Genomic DNA, 15,103 nt, shown 5'->3' on the forward strand with positions numbered 1-15,103 from the left:
AGTCAGCAATTAGTTTCTCAACAGATCTAACTTGTAAAACATAAAAAAAAATCATATAGCTATAGCTGGCCCCCACACTTCCCACATGACCAGCTGCTGCCACGGTAGCAGCCTCCTGCCCCGGCTTGGCTGGCCGTCCCTGAACCTGGGTAGCTGCTGGGGCGCTAGTCAACTGCTGCACCCAGTCCAGCCCGTTAGCATGATCACTGCAGCTGCCCTCATCGCCGGTTGTTGCTTTTCTGACTCGTTTTGAACCATCTTCCTTCTTTTTGAAAAAAGACAGTATATGCAACTGTCTTTTTGGCATGTTGAAATACTGTTTGATCCTGGCTGCTGCTCCCCAGATGCCGCAAATTTCCCAAGTTTTTTTTCTTTTTTTTTCTTATGTCGGGGGCGGGATTTGTTGGTGCAGCTTTTCAGTGCATCAACAAATCTTCGACTGTTTCAAATGACGTTAAATTTTTTATAAGCAACCTTCAATTCTTGGGATTTGTTCTGTAAATCAATTTATACATATTTATGCAGCTTTAACAGGGAAGCCGAGACTTCCTCTCCCCAGCCACTTCAGCCAGCTCGTCCGGCGGGATCCCAAGGCGTTCCCAGGCCAGCCGAGAGACATAGTCTCTCCAGCGTGTCCTGGGTCGTCCCGCTGGTGGGACATGCCCGGAACACCTCTCCGGGGAGGCGTCCAGGAGGCATCCGAACAGATGCCCGAGCCACCTCAGCTGGCTCCTCTCAACGCAGAGGAGTAGTGGCTCAAAGCCGAGTCTCTCCCAGATGACTGAGCTTCTCACCCTATTTCTAAGGGAGAGCCCGGACACCCTGCGAAGGAAACTAATTTCGGCCGCTTGTATCCGGGATCTTGTTCTTTCGGTCACGACCCACAGCTCGTGACCATAGGTGAGAGTAGGAACGTAGATCGACTGGTAAATCGAGAGCTTTGCCTTTCGGCTCAGCTCCTTCTTCACCACTACGGACCGGTGCAGCATCCGCATTACTGCAGACGCTGCACCGATCCGCCTGTCGATCTCTCGCTCCCTCCTACCCTCACTCGTGAACAAGATCCCAAGATACTTGAACTCCTCCACTTGGGGCAGGATCTCATCCCCGACTTGGAGAGGGCACTCCACCCTTTTCCGACTGAAGACCATGGTCTCGGATTTGGAGGCAGAGGCACACCGAGCAGGTATTTTATACATTTTTTAAAAACGTTTTTATATTATTATTTTCTATACACGAGAGGCGCCGGATCTGCCCAAATAAGTCCCGGAACACAGGGAGGCCACAATCAAGAGGTGCCGGATCTTGTTCCGGCAGGATCCGGCACAAATTTACCCCTGCAGAAGAGGATCCTACAGCCAAGTCCATTCTGCATAATATGTGTCTAAAAGTTAGCAAACGAGACTATAAAAGTGAATGCACTGACAGCCTCATACCTCGTGGCGAACCGTATTGCTAAAGCCAAGAAACTTTTCACGATTGGAGAAGAACTCATTATGCCTGTGACCAAGGATATTTGCCGTCAAGTTTTAAGAGAGGCCGCTGTTAAAAAAAGGTTGATTCAGCGTATGGTGAGTTAAATTTTCCCAGCTCTTAATGTTCACTTTAGCCCTGTCATGGTATGTTATATTTGCTGTAATTTGCTGCCACACATTGCCGGTCCATGAAAAAAAAAGCCCAGATAACACCGGTCCGTAGTGCAAAAAAGGTTGGGGACCACTCATGTACAGCAAACAGACATCTAAAAGGACTACATAAATGGACAATTTAAAACAATCTTAAATTGAACTACGACTTCCCGGCTCCCTAATTGTCTCGTCAGCCCAGAGACATGATAAGCAGACCCAAAGAGTGTGCATGCCCACTACTGGCTAACTTGGAGTTTACAGGCAACAATAAGTCTGTCATCAATCAATTAGCCCTGAGACAAAAAAAAAAGAGCTCTGAGTAGCAATGTGTATACACCCCTAAATATACCTATCAAATTTCATTCAGATCCGTCCGCGAATTACAGAGGAGTAGTCTTTTTAGTTTGTGTTTAGATCTGGAGACCTCCCCTGGGCGTTCTAAAGACATAAAATAATTAGTCGGTAATTCACCCGCACACCAGAGAATTGACCCTTGCACATGACGTAAATCCACTTGCTTGAAATTACATTTTAATTATTGGTGCATAAAAACCCCTATATTTCCCAACTGTAATTTTCCCAACATTTAACTTAAAAACAATCAGCGAAAGTCAACTGCAGCCAAAACAAGGTTAAACAATTCTAATTAAGCCTATTAACCATAAGATGAATCTGTCTGCATTTCGCACAGCCTAGATTTCCCATGCTCGAGCTCAAGATTTGTTTCATGCAAACCAGCATTGATTAGTTTAGCAGAATTCAGTGAAGCAATCGAATAGGCCGCGGCAGCTGTACGACTGAAGAAAAAAAAAAAGGGCAGCAACCATGAACAAGCACCTCAGTGTTGAAGAAAAACACAAAAGGGAAGCACAGAACAGGAGCTGGTGATGTAAGATTTTTAGTAGGCATACATTACATGCCCAAGTTGAGAGCATCAATACTTTTGTAGTACTCTACATGCCAGAAGGGGGAGACAAAAGTTCCATATTGTGGGATCAACAAGGTCTCATGAAGAACTCGCCAAAAACGCATTTAGAAATTAGAGACAAAGTAGGGACCTCAATTATGAACATTATAACTATGCTTAATGGTGAAACAGTAGGACAACATTGGATGGGTGGTGAAAACAACACATCCTACAATTCAGAAGTTTGCTTCCTGTGTGGAGTTGGCGTGTTCTCCAAGTGTTTGTATAGGCTTTTTTTCTGTAGGTACTTGGGCTTTCGCCCACATTCCAGATACATGTTAGGTTAAGTGAAGAATGTAAATTGTCCATAGGTGCAAATGAGAAAGTAAAGGGTCGTTTGTCTACATGTGCCCAGCCATCAACTGATGCCTGGTTCAGGGTGTATTCTGCCCCAATCTCAAAGTCAGCTGGTGAGGAAAACTGGCACAGATAATTGACTCAATGGCCGGATAGTCTAGAAGTGCAATAGTTTGTATTTGGGGAAATAACAGACAAGACAGGTGCTGAGGTGCAATCCTCTAAACGAGTGGTTCTTAACCTTGTTAAAGGTACCGAACCCCATGAGTTTCACACATGCATGAACCGAACCCTATAGAATTTCAAAAATATTTTTTTCCCCCAACTTCAAAATCGATATAGCTAAGCTAACAAGCGCAAAGCTAAGTGAATTTTCATTCAAATTTCTTCTCATTTAGATGCCATGTTTTTAAACAGGTCAAAATGTATTTTTTTAGAATAATGCGTGAAGCATCATCAGACCACCAAACCAAGACTGGCCCAAGATTAAACCTGCTTAGTTGCATTAACCTTGATCGTGCAGTATCTGTCATGTTTACATCTCAAATGATATCAAATTTAATGAAACACCTTGCACAGAATGATTGCCAAACTTGTATATGAAGTCAATATGTTTAAAAAAAAAAAAAAAAAGATAAACAGTATTACCGTATTTTTCAGGCTATAAGTCGCACCAGCCATAAAATGCCCAACGAAGAGAAAAAAAACATATAAGTCGCACCGGAGTATAAGTCGCATTTTTGGAGGAAATTTACTTGATAAAATCCAACACATAGAACAGATATGTACTCTTGAAAGGCAATCTAATATAAAAATACAATAGAGAACAATATGCTGAATAAGTGTACAGTATGATGTTACATGATACCGTATTTTTCGGACTACAAGTCGCACCTGAGTATAAGTCGCACAAGCCATAAAATGCCCAACGAAGAGAAAAAAAACATATATAGGTCGCACCGGAGTATAAGTCGCATTTTTGGGGGACATTTACTTGATACAATCCAACACATAGAACAGATATGTCATCTTGAAAGGCAATTTAATATAAAAATACAATAGAGAACAACATGCTGAATAAATGTACAGTGTACAGTGCATGAATAACGAAATGCGAATATACTGTCCTCACCAGGACACTACGGCTCGGTCCTGGCTATATAGCGAACTCCCAACAGACAATGTTGGACGTCCGTATAATTTGCTGAATCAATTTGGTCCTCGATAGCAAACAGATTCGCATCAACGTAAATAAATGATAATTAGGTACTATTACAGCAATAATGTAACAGGTTAGCATGCGTTCGCTAGCGTTAGCACATCATTCAAACAACCAAACAACTGGCTCTAAGTGTCCGATCGCGGCTGGAAAACACACAACAACAACAGAAAAAATGATACACGCAGGCGTTGCCTCTGTAGAGATATTTTAAAAACATAAACAATGAACGTAGATTCGCAGCCGTCTTTCTCTCTCGCTAACTCGCCCACTCACTCACTCAGAGCTACGTAGCTGTCCGTCTTCTTCTGCCGTGTCAGCGCTCTTCTTCACGTAAACAAGTTCGAGTGCGCACCCACGTGGGCGTGAAAGCGCCACAAACTAAATGCATCCATTTCACTATAAAAAAAAGTCAATAATACAATTGAACATACATTGCCAAAGGCAGAACGCGAACTTGGCCATTTCTATTAAGAGTTATTCAGATAACTATAGCATAAAAACATGCTAACAAGTTGACAAAACCATCAGTGTCACCCCAAAACACCAAAATAACATGTGAAATGATATCATAATGTGTTAATAGTTTCACACATAAGTCGCTCCTGAGTATAAGTCGCACCCCCAGCCAAAATATGAAAAAAAACGCGACTTATAGTCCGAAAAATACAGTACATCAACAACGAAATGCGAATATAATGTCCTCACCAGGACGCTATGGCTCGGTCCTGGCTATACAGCGAGCTAAACTCCCAAATGACGATGCTGGATGTCCGTATAATTTGCTGAATCAATTTCGTCCTCGATACCAAACAGCTTCGCATCAACGTAAATAAATTATAATTAGGTGCTAATACAGCAATGACACAAACGGTGAGCATGTATTCGCTAGCATTAGCACATCGTTCAAACAACCACACAACTGGCTCTAAGTGTCTGATCGCGGGTGGAAAACACACAACAACAGAAAAGATCATACACACAGACGCTGCCTCTGTAGAGATATTTTACAAGCATAAACAATGAACGTAGGTTCGCAGCCATGTCTCTCACTCTCTCTCTCGCCCCCTCGCTCAGAGACCCTGCGTAGCTGTCCTTCTTCTTCTGGTGTGTGAGCGCTGTTCTTCGCGTAAACAAGTGCGAGTGCGCCCAGACGTGGGTGTGAAAACGCCACAAACTAGAAGCATGCATTTCAATATAAAAAAGTCCATAATACAATTGAACACACATTGCCAAAGGCAGAACGCGAACGTGGCCATAGCTATTAAGAGTTATTCAGATAACTATAGCATAAAGAACATGCTAACAAGTTTACCAAAACATAAGTGTCACTCCAAAACACCAAAATAACGTGAAATGATATCATAATGTGTTAATAATTTCACACATAAATCGCTCCTGACTATGAAAAAAACGACTTATAGTCCAAAAAATACGGTAATTTACAACAGATAATTTTGCCTTTTGATTTTCACATAGGAAAATGAAATTAAACACGATTCCTTTCACACGGTTTCTATTTTTGTTTTCATGTTTCACATTTCATCACATCTTTGCCTCACATTCTATTTTCATTTCAAATGTGATGCAAACGTTTTTACGTCAACGCAGAGCACGCCACCCATAGGTCTGTAGTACTTCTTCATACCAAGTGAGAGTCAACCTTCCACTGAGCAAACAGTTTCTCCTTCCATCAGATAGAGCAGTGGTTCCCAAACCGGTCCTCAAAGACCCCTGTGGGTCCTGTTTTTTGTTCCTACCGATCAAGCACAGACCGTTTAACCAATAAGGTTTCTGCTAAAGAAAAAGCAGCACCTGACTACAATCAACTGATTACACTTGTAAAACACCAGATTGGTACACATGTGTCAAGCTGTTTTGTTGGAAAGAAATCCAGCACCCACAGCTGCCCGATGTGGAATAGTTTGGAAACCCCTGAGATAGAGGATTACCAGTTAAAACAATCTGTATAAAGCTTGTAAATTGGGCACTAACCAGTCCAAAACCTGGTCTAAAATGCCACTTTGCCTTAGATTTAGTCAGCGTCCAAAAATAGGGCCTTGGGTGTCGTAACCTTTACCGAACCCTGAGGTTCGATCGAACCCAGGTTAAGAACCACTGCTCTAAACCAATCAAGGACACACACCTATTTGACCAATTCTTTTTTTTTTTAATATATATAACACGCCAGTGCATTGAAGTATCACTACTAGTTACATTACCAGACTGGCAGACCTCCATGAAAACCATTTTTAGTATTTGCCACATACTGGTACTTATGTTTTTTTTTTTTGTATATCTGCAACATTAGCCCTTTCTTCAGCCTGAAGGTGGGGTATTACTACATATATAACAATAAACGTAAAAGTTGTAAAATAATCTTTTTAGATTGAAAATATATTCCTGGGTCACGGTGGACTAAAGCCAAATAAACTGATCCTATGCCTTACCACTTTCTGCCTCATGCACCACTACACCTCTTGTTTTGTTTTGGGGTTGTTTTTAACATAGCTTGTCAGGTCTATTTCTACTTAATAAATAATTTACCAACCATCCCAACTCCACTGTAGATCGGGATATAAACATTTACTGGTTTGATCAGTAACACTTGCCACATCTGTTATGATTCATGATTGCTCAAAATAGTAAAGATACACGATAATATCAGTTACCGATAATTATCAGCTGATAATGGCAGTTATGACGTCACACAGATAATACAGATAAAACATTTTTAAAAATCAATCGATAATGCAATCTGATCCTTATATACTCGATTTAGCCTCCAAATGTGCACGACCAAGCAGTTTTCTCCACTTCTCCACCGCCGCCTGCTCAACCCCTCCCCTCTCTGAAGCCCCTGTGGGAGGAGGGGTTGAGGAGTACGGCGTCATTGAGGAGGCGGTGTTACACATCAGTGTTGAGGCGCTCTCACTAGCGTGTGTTGATTTTCCCGTGTGTGAAATGAAATAAACGACGCTCCCGCCATCTACAAAACATTCACTGCAGAAGTTCCACAAGGCGTAAAGAAAGTGTCCTCATGGAACACCACTAACAGAGCAGCCATTTAAAACTGCATCACAATGATTTTGGGAACGAATACGAGGCTGCTGCTAGCGCGAATGCTAAAGCTATTGTAAACTGCGGTCCTCCCGGAGTCGGGTTGTTTGGGAATAAAGCCCAAAGCGGGTGGTAAACTCCCATCTATGGCTAAACACTTCACGAGACCGATAGTCGACAAGTAGCTGTCTTCCGACGGAGCCCGCCGGTCCGGCAGGCCGCTGCCTCGCCCTAGGCGGGCAGAGCAGAGCCATGCACCGAATACGCCGCAGCGAGCCTGCCGGGGTGGGTGGATATCCGGTACGAACTTAGATGCCGCCGCCACTCCGGTTCAAGACAGAGGCCTGGCGCAGGTGCTAATTTGGCAGCTGGGCGGACTGAAGGGCACAGGCGGGAGGAAATTCCCGAAATGACCCGATAGCCAAACCCCTGGATGAAAAAATAATGCAGTTTATACGACCACGATTCTTTGTGAAAGACATGCCGATCACATCAGTTTTACCACAGACATTTGGACAAGTGATGTCAAGTAAGCATGTTTATCATGACAGCACAGTGGTTGGTTGATAATTGTAACATGCACCAAACCACACAAAGAAGTCATCCAGTCAGTAATGCATTCAGTACGCTTTAAATTTATGACGTCTTAATCAAATCATTCTTCTTTAATCAAATAATTTTCCCCATCTTGTTTTGAGTGTCGAAGACTAGTTAACAGATGAATGCGCCAGATTATTCCACTTACTTGAACTAAATATTGCCATTTGTTCTTATTAAGGCCAAACATCACAAAAATAAGGTCATTTTTCACCTAAATCAAGAAAAAATTGCTTTCAAATAATGTTTTGAACCATACATATTCTTGAATAAAGAACATTTCTGACATTTATTTATTTATTTTTTTTAGGATTATGTATAATAATGCATTGCTTAAAATAAGGCTGTTAAGCTTATTTTCAGCTGGCTATTTTTCTTCAAGAAATCTGAGTGAAATATACTTGAAGTGCTGGCAGTTAATTTCACCCTTTTCCAATAGATTTACACTGAAAACAAGGGTATTTAACACGTTTTAAGGAGTTGTGTTTTTGCTGTGTAGTCATGTTATACGTTAGGAATGGCTTACTTTTAAAGCCATTTTTGTGCAACTTAGGTATTTACTCTGTAAGTAATTGTTGCCAAAAGTTTACCATTCCACAATGTCAGACAATCTGTCTTTATTTAGATGTTGGAATTTACTACTTGTTCACATTTGAAGTTGAAAAAAAGAGCAATAATATTTTTGCACAGTAATATTTTCTCTTGTGTATACTTTAAAATTTTACATAAATCTTTTAATAGAATTATCGGCTTGACATTATCGGTTATGGGTTGGAATGAGGAGGAAATTATCGGTTATCGGTATCGGCTGAAAAATGCATTATCGGTTATGGGTTGGAATGAGGAGGAAATTATCGGTTATCGGTATCGGCTGAAAAATGCATTATCATGCATCACTACAAAATAGGATTTACACACAAAAAGTAGTTAAATATTAGATATGCTGACAATTAAATGTGTTCATGTAATGTAATTTTTGGATTATAAGGCGCACCTGACTATAAGCCGCCAACCACCAAATTTCACATAAAAACGGCATTAAGTATTGGCACCCTTTGATAAATCATGTGATCCTTCTCTAATTTGTGTAATTAACAGCACATTTTACTTACCTGTGGCACATAACAAGTGGTGGCAATAACAAAATCACACCTGCAGCTAGTTAAAATGGATTAAAGCTGACTCAACCTCTGTCCTATGTCCTTGTGTGCACCACTTTAGGCATAGAGAAAAGAAAGAACACCAAAGAACTGTCTGAGGACTTGAGAAGCAAAATTGTGAGGAAGTATGGGCAATCCCAAGGCGACAAGTCCATCTCCAAAGACCTGAATGTTCCTGTGTCTACCGTGGACAGTGTCATCAATAAGTGTAAAGCCCATGGCACTGTGGCTAACCTACCTAGATATGGACGGAAAAGAAAAATTCATGAGAGATTTCAACAAAAGATTGTGCGGATGGTGGATAAAGAACCTCGACTAGCATCCAAACAAGTTCAAGCTGCCCTGCAGTCCGAGGGTACAATAGTATCAACCCGTACTATCCGTTAGCGTCTGCATGAAAAGGGACTCTATGGGAGGATACCAAGGATGACCCCACCTTCTGACCCAGAGACATAAAAAAGCCAAGCTGGAGTTTGCCAAAACTTACCTGAGAAAGCCAAAACATTTTGGAAGAATGTTCTCTGGTCAGATGAGACAAAAGTAGAGGTTTTCGTAAAAAGGCATCAACATAAGAGTTTACAGGGGAAAAAAAACGAGGCCTTCAAAGAAAAGATCGCATTCCCCAAAGTCAAACATGGCGGAGGTTCCCTGATGTTTTGGGGTTGCTTTGCTTCCTCTGGCACTGGACTGCTGGACCGTGTGCATGGCATAATGAAGTCCGAAGACTATCAACAAATTTTGCAGCATAGTGTAGGGCCCAGCGTGAAAAAGTTTCCCTCAGAGGTCATGGGTCTTCCAGCAGGACAATGACCCAAAACCCACTTCGAAAAGCACTAGAAAATGGTTTGAGAGAAAGCACTGGAGACTTCGAAAGTGGCCAGCAATGAATTCAGACCTGAATCCCATAGAACAGCTGTGGAGGGATCTGAAAATGGCAATTTAGAGAAGGCACTCTTCAAATCTCAGAGACCTGAAGCAGTTGGCCAAAGAAGAATGGCCTAAAATTCCAGCAGAGCATTGTAAGAAACTCATTGATGGATACCGGAAGCGGTTGTTCACAGTCATTTTGTCTAAAGGTTGTGTTGTCAAGTATAAGGGTGAGGGTGCCAATACTTTTGTCCCGCTCATTTTTGGAGTTATGTGTAAAATGATAATGATTTAATTTTTTTTCATTCTCTTTTGTGTTTTTTCATTGCAAGCAAAATAAATGAAGATATTACTACCAAACATTTGTATTTGCAATCATTTTCTTGGAGAAATTGAGCATTATCTGACAGAATTGCAGGGTTGCCAATTTTTTTGGCCACCAGTGTATCCGCACTGTATCATGGGATATTTACACCAAAACATATTCACCGGTAACACTTTATTTGACAGCGGCATCACAAGACTGTCATTACCGCAAATAATGATGAACCACCAATAATTGCTTCAAGAAGCTTCATTTGGCCATCACTGCTTCCTTGGGAGAGACAGTCAACCTCTGCTGCCACCTGCTGTCAACACTGTTGTCGTACAACATGCCTCCTAGCATGCATTGCAGCACTACAGATGTAAATAACAATAAAAATTCATGTTCTGTGCTAATTATTTCTTCAGTTATTGTTTCAGTTGTATCATTAATTGCTAGTTAAGCTATTTGGTAACACTTTATTTGACGGTGGCGCCATGAGACTATCATACGACCATCATAATTATGACTTGACAGTCCCATGAAATTATGTCACTAACTCCATTAATGTCCAGCTCGGATCTTTTACTCCTATTCAAAACTGAGAAAATTTGCCGAATGACACAAAATGACATCTGTCATAAGCATTCATTAATGCCCATGATAGGGTCATGTCATAATTATGATAGTTTTATGGCAGTCTTAGGTTGCCACTGTCAAATAATCATTCAATCAATAAAATTTATTTATATAGCCCTTTACAAAACCTGAAAGGTCCTCAAAGTGCTTTACAACAAAGACAAACATGCCTCAAGATAAATAAAATGCAGGAAAGTAGTATGCAATGACATTAAGAAAAAAAGAAATGAGACAAAAACACCGCATCGCGATAAAACTCAGACAGCAAATAAAACACATAAGCGGAGTTTAAGGGGGGCAGGCTCCTCTTGGTGGCCAAAAAGTGTCACTGCATGTAACTGACTTTCCTATATATATATATATATATATATATATATATATATATATATATATATGTATATATATATATATATATATATATATATATATATATATATAAAAGTTGTAAAGCAAGAAAACAATCAACAAAACAAACAAAAAAAAAAGACATTTTTATAGTGGGTCAGAATTATTTTTCGAACAGATCATGTGACTAGCACCTTAGACGGTCATTTGCTTTGCATATTATTTTAAAAAATAAAATTAAATAAGGGAGGGCAATTTTTATTTTTCAAATGATTTTTTTCTTTGATTGAAAAATTTTTTTTTTTTTTTTTTTTTTTTTTTTTGCTTCAAGCAACTTTTTGGGGGATTGAATGATTTAGACACAAATGTCCTACCCATAGTATGGCCCAAACACAAAAAAGATTGCTAAAATCGAAGACAACTTTTTAGATGAAAAATTAAGTGTTCAAATGCAAATTTTTGAGTCTCAAATGTTTCTCATTCTAAAACTTTTTTTTCCAATGATTGAAGTTTTTCTCTTTTTGTTTTGTTTTTTTGATTGAAGTGATTTTTCTTTTGAAAATATTTTTTGTATGACGCAAATTCATTTTTGATTGAATAATAAAGACACAAATGTCCCAGGCAAAATGTGGCCCAAACACAAAACAACATTACTTCAATCAAAAAAGTTGCTTCAATCAAAAAAAAAAAAAAATTTATCAAATATATATATTTTTTTTTTTTTTGAGTTTCAAATTTATTTTCAAAATGAGGAGAAAAAGTAGCGGCTTAAAGTCCGAAAATTACGGTATGTTGATTGCAATGAGTGTGTGCTTGAATGGAACAGGTTTTGCTCGAAACAACCAATCAGAGAATGGAACGGTGTTGACATCATATAAGACCAACCTGTTGACCCTGTGAAAATTGATCTGAATTTAAATGCGGATTAAATAATAAATGATTCCAAGTTACATCTAACAGATGATCACAAACCTAAAATGGCTTGTCTTAGGTTGAGACCACCTTCCATCCTTTTACCTGACCTTTGTCCCTTGTGTTCACACTAAGCAGCTTCTCCTCTGGCTTTTGTAAACGCCTCACTGCCATCCTATCCATTCTGCTTTTGTATGGTCGGTCCTTTTATAACAAACCCATTTACCCACCAGACCTCACACTGACCTCAGAGAAAACTCCATGTCTTGCTTGTTTGTGTGTCTTTAAAGAAACATGGTCTCATCACGCCGCTTCTTCTGAGCGTGTCGGAAGAGCTGTACATAGACACACACTCACAAGCTAAGTATGTCGGGCAGCTTCCGATTTATAACCCATCTTGACCTTGATGCTTACAGGAACCTCCTCCCATAACAGCTGTTTCCACATGTCCCGCCACCCATCATCACTGAAGACAGGGAAGGTGAGAAATTGCACTGAAATCGTCATCTCACAATTTGAATGTGCAATAGTTGCAAAGGTTTCAATAACACAAAACCAGCTCTCAGAGAAACATTTAAAATTCTTAACTGTCAGCGGTGAGCCTTTTTCTCCCTTGATCATGCTGGGTGTATAAATAGGGAACAAAGTAACGTTGTTCAGCGAGGGTGGGAATTTGCCATAAAACGTTGCCATAGGAGTTACCGCTTAATCCATTACACGTGCTAAAAGGTTTTCAATTAATTACCTCAAGTTATTTAGTAGTGGCAAAAAAGATGGAACTGAAATAGAAAGTGTCTGTACATTAAACATGCTGTTGAAATGGATCATTAATAAATAATGAGGCTGCCAAAACTGTGCCAGTGAACTGCATGAAAGGAATAACAGTTCGACTTTTTAATAGTTGTCGCTCTTTTTAAGGGGGCAGGGGCTTTAAAAAAAAAAAAAAAATTAGTTGTTGTTTCACTGAGCAGAAACTATATACAAGTAGTCTCCAGGTTACGAATGAGTTCTGTTCCTACGCTGGCGACGTAATCTGAATTTCGGCGGAAGTCGATATTAACCTTGAAAGGTGGAAAAGCGCTATATAAGTATTACACCATTACCATTTTAAAATATCAAAATAACGAACCAAAAGGTCCAAAAGTATTGTATTTTGTTTAACTCATTCACTCCCAGCCATTTTTACCGGAGCAAGGCCCTTCGCTCCCGGCCGTTTTACTGGATTTTGACCGATTTTGCAAGGCCCACAAAAAATTCTTTTCTATTGCTATATAAACATTGAACCCACCAAAAGAAAGATTAGACTCTCTTCTTTCAGCAGGAATAAAAGTTAGTTCATATTTTTTTCCATTATTTAGAAATCAGCATTAGAAAATAGCTTGAGCAATTTTCCAATTTCTGATGAAAAAAATTGAGAGAAATTGAGCTTTTTGTGAAAGCATAAATTTCAAACATATCTTTGACTTTAACACAGCTATTTTTTTGCTTTAGTTACATCCCAAACATCTGAATAATGTTTTCCTTTTACAAAATAACAAACAACAAGACAAAAAGAGCTTTTAATAGCAAAGTAACAATTTATTTACACATAACTAACTGAGAGATGACGCTGTTGTTGCCGCGACAGCCACGTAAACTTTCCCTCATCGTTGCCTGACTCATAAAGATGGATTTTTTTTTTTGTGTGTGTCTGCGGGTCTGCTCGGTGAGCAGCACGGACTCAACAACATCGTCCGCTGCACTGATGGTCCCGGTCGATCTGCTCGGTCATCCAACACCTGGCATCCCGGACGTCCTTTTGGTTGTTCTGCTCGGTCGTCCGCCACCTGGCATCCTTCCGCCGGCGCCCCGGCTGTGCTGTCCAGCCGTTCATTGCCGTTCAATCGGGTTGCGGGTCTTACCAAATGCGCTACTGCCCTCCAGTGGCCAGTTTTATTGCTTTAAAATGGATTTTCAGCTTTGTGCTTTGGAGCTCAGTTGATTCAGAACCCAGAGATGTCTCTTATGAAAAAAAAAAAGAAACTTAAAAGATGTATAAATACGTGTTGTTTGGGACGCTGAAACAATTAAAAATAGAACGTATTTATACGTTCTAATGGACTGTCTATATGGACTGTCGTCTCGTATGACTCAAGAGCAGACTCAGACGTCTGACATTTGCCACGTTTACATGGAGCAAATATTCCAATCACAATCGGAATATTTGTTCAAACCGAATAAATGTGTTCCATATAAACACCTCATTCGGAATGAACAGGCCCAAACTGAATGGAATTTCATTCCGATTCACAGGGGTGGAATATTCCTTTTCCCAAACCGATTAGAAGTAAAATTATATCATGTAAACAGGGAAGCGGAATGGTGTCTGGTTGCGTTCTTTCTGCGCATGCTCCGTACTGACGTGGTGAGATCACTTGGTGACGTAAGTAACGTCACTTGCAACATGGCTTCCAAGCACACGCACAGCGCACCCACACAACTTTTTAAATGAACGGCGTATCATTCTGAAGTTTTGTTTCCACTCGAAAAGTTAAAACAGCAGCTGATCTGACGATCGATCTCCATGTTTTGCAACGTGACGCTTTGTTTTGATTAATCTGCGCATGTCAGACGGCAGTTGTCAAACGTCCTTTCGGAATAAAGGCAGTCACATGTAAACGCTGGATCGGAATAGATGAAGTGACATGTAAACAGCTGATGTGAAATTTCCATTCGGAATGATTTGAATCGGTATGAATAAAAGTCAGCATGTAAACGTGGCTATTGATAAAGGAAAGCTGCGTTCTGTTTCAGCTCACATCAGGCTGTAAGTTGTTTATGCTAATATATGTTTGCGTATGCATTTGTAATTAAGTTCAGAGGTACAGTTTGTGGAGTTATGTGTGAGAGATTTGCTATAAGAATTTTACATACATTAGCATTCGTAGCATTTAAAATGGCAAATTAGGCTAATTTAATCTACTAAATGTACATATTGATCAGACTACATGGACGTTTGACCACCAATTTTTTTGTGTCAAGTGTTTTATTGTTAAAATGCGTGTCATTTTGAACGTAGATGTGCATATGTGTGTTACAGCTTGACAAATTGTGAAAAGTGAAGGAAGT

At 40.0% G+C, this 15,103-nt stretch overlaps 1 protein-coding gene across 4 annotated transcripts in view; it reads right to left on the reverse strand.

Moving 5' to 3' along the window:
- col8a2 (collagen, type VIII, alpha 2) overlaps nt 1-15,103 on the reverse strand; it is a 189,627-nt gene that overhangs the window by 88,890 nt on the left and 85,634 nt on the right. Inside the window, exon 1 of one of the 4 annotated variants that reach the window (XM_057827444.1) lies at nt 12,242-12,289. The exons of the other annotated variants lie outside the window; for them this stretch is intronic. The gene's annotated coding sequence lies outside the window, so the exon portion shown is untranslated. Of the gene's footprint in view, nt 1-12,241; nt 12,290-15,103 lie in introns of those variants that run through there. 4 annotated transcript variants of the gene reach the window in all.

This window comes from Corythoichthys intestinalis, chromosome 22, assembly GCF_030265065.1.
Source record: "Corythoichthys intestinalis isolate RoL2023-P3 chromosome 22, ASM3026506v1, whole genome shotgun sequence".
NCBI classification, from domain to species: domain Eukaryota; kingdom Metazoa; phylum Chordata; class Actinopteri; order Syngnathiformes; family Syngnathidae; genus Corythoichthys; species Corythoichthys intestinalis.